This window comes from Penaeus japonicus, unplaced genomic scaffold (assembly GCF_977035675.1).
Source record: "Penaeus japonicus unplaced genomic scaffold, GWHDUDI00000001_assembly GWHDUDI00000033, whole genome shotgun sequence".
NCBI lineage: Eukaryota > Metazoa > Arthropoda > Malacostraca > Decapoda > Penaeidae > Penaeus > Penaeus japonicus.
This window is the reverse complement of record NW_028234435.1, coordinates 9,694,394-9,696,893: the sequence shown is the minus strand read 5'-3', so window position 1 is coordinate 9,696,893 and position 2,500 is coordinate 9,694,394. Positions and strand designations below refer to the sequence as shown.

At 38.6% G+C, this 2,500-nt stretch overlaps 1 protein-coding gene across 2 annotated transcripts in view; it reads left to right on the top strand.

Moving 5' to 3' along the window:
• The window catches only part of LOC122259864 (uncharacterized), a 53,078-nt gene that overhangs the window by 737 nt on the left and 49,841 nt on the right, over positions 1-2,500 (top strand). The gene's annotated exons all lie outside the window — the stretch shown is intronic.

The window sequence follows — 2,500 nt, the reverse complement described above, 5'->3', positions numbered from 1 at the left end:
ACACACACACACACACACACACACACACACACACACACACACACACACACACACACACACACACACACACACACACACACATACATGCAGACACACACGCAGACACACACACAGACACACATACGCAGACACACACAGACACAGACACACACACATACGCAGACACAGACACAGACACTCACACACAAACACACACACAGATACACACACACAGACACACACATGCACACACACACAGACACACACATGCACACACACTCACACTCACACACACGCACGCACACACATACACATACACATACACATACAGACACACATACATACATACATACATACATATATATATATATATATATATATATATATATATATATATATATATACATACAAACATACATAGATATATATATATATATATATATATATATATATATATATATATATATATATATATATATATGCTTACACACACTGCATTAGGTTTGAAGTTCGGGGTTCTAGTACGGTGTAAGCAGAGATGGAAAGAGTTCTGCTTATAGTGAGAAAAGCAGGTAAGCAGGAACGGGGGACTAGTGTGATGATCTTAGAGAGCGCCAAGGGGCGCATGAGAGCGCGGGCCCAGGCATGTCCTCGCGAACAGGTGCTTGGCTGTCTATGGTTGAAAGCAAGGGCAAACTGACCGAGCTGGTCAGGTCATGGAATACTGCCTGCTTAGCTTCTTTACGAGGTCTTGTTAAATGATAAATAGGGCGAGCAGCGGAAACTCCATGTGACTTACGACCCATAATATATGTGGGTCGTAAGAGGAGGAGGTTGCACTGCAATGGATCACTGCAATAAGTGATCGTTTGCTGACGTCGCTATTTGAATGTTGGGTTATGCAGATATCAAATAAAACTTCCTTTCCACTCCAAACTTTTGAGCCCTTTGGATGTGCTTACACAATGCATGATACGACAAGGCAACTTACATATTGTGAAACATACACAAGCACACACAATTATACACACAATCAACACACACACCCACACAGTCAATGCACACATCCATACAGTCCATACACACACCCGCAATCACACACACACACATTCAATGTGCACACACGCACGTGCACACGCCCACAGACACACACATACGAATATGTACTCATGCACGTACACCCACACAAACACACACACGCATTTGTACTTGCACATACACATGTACGTACACTTACACATACACATGTACGTGCACATGCACTTGTACATACATATCCACGTGCATTTGTACATGACCATACACATGTACGTGCACATACACGTGCACTTGCACATACACATGCACGTGTACTTGCACATACACATGCACGTGCACATACACATGGACGTGCACTTGCACATACACATGTACGTGCACTTGCACATACACATGGACGTGCACTTGCACATACACATGTACGTGCACTTGCGCATACACATGTACGTGCACTTGCGCATACACATGTACGTGCACTTGCGCATACACATGTACGTGCACTTGCGCATACACATGTACGTGCACTTGCATATACACATGTACGTGCACTTGCACATACACATACACGTGCACTTGCACATACACATGTACGTGCACTTGCATATACACATGCTCGTGTATTTGCACAAACGCGCATGTACACACACATGCACACATACGCACACACACATGCACACACACACACTTGTTCACACACAAACATGTACACACACATACACACACACATGCACACACACACTTACACACACACCTACACACACACACATGCACACGCACAAGCACAAGCACACGCTCACGCACACGCACACACACTCTCACACACACACGCATGCATATACACTTACACACACGTACATACACACAAACACACACACACACGCAAGAAAACAAAAGCTCACACACACTCGCACAACGGACACGCTCGCGCGCGCATATATGCACATTTATGTACGCGCATGTATGCATATATATATATATATATATATATATATATATATATATATATATGTATATATATAATATATATATATATATGTATATATATTCATTTATATATATATATATATATATATATATATATATATATATATTATATATTTATTATATTATTTATTATTATATATTTATATATATATTTATATATATTTATATTTATATATATATATATATATATATATATATATATATATATATAATATATATATATATATATATATGATTATAATGTAGATGTATATATGTATATATATATATATATATATATATATATATTAAAATGTTTGTGTGTGTGTTTTATTTGTCCATTGTTTCGTTTGCTTGTGTGCGTGTTTTTTTTACGTGTGTGTGTATTTCTGTTTTTTTTTTTTATATATGATTGTATGCGTGTGCTAGTTAGTGCACACATGAACATATGCGGGATGATGTGTTTGCTTGTGTGCACACTCAGGAATTTATGCTGGATTGTGTGTGTGTGTGCACGTGT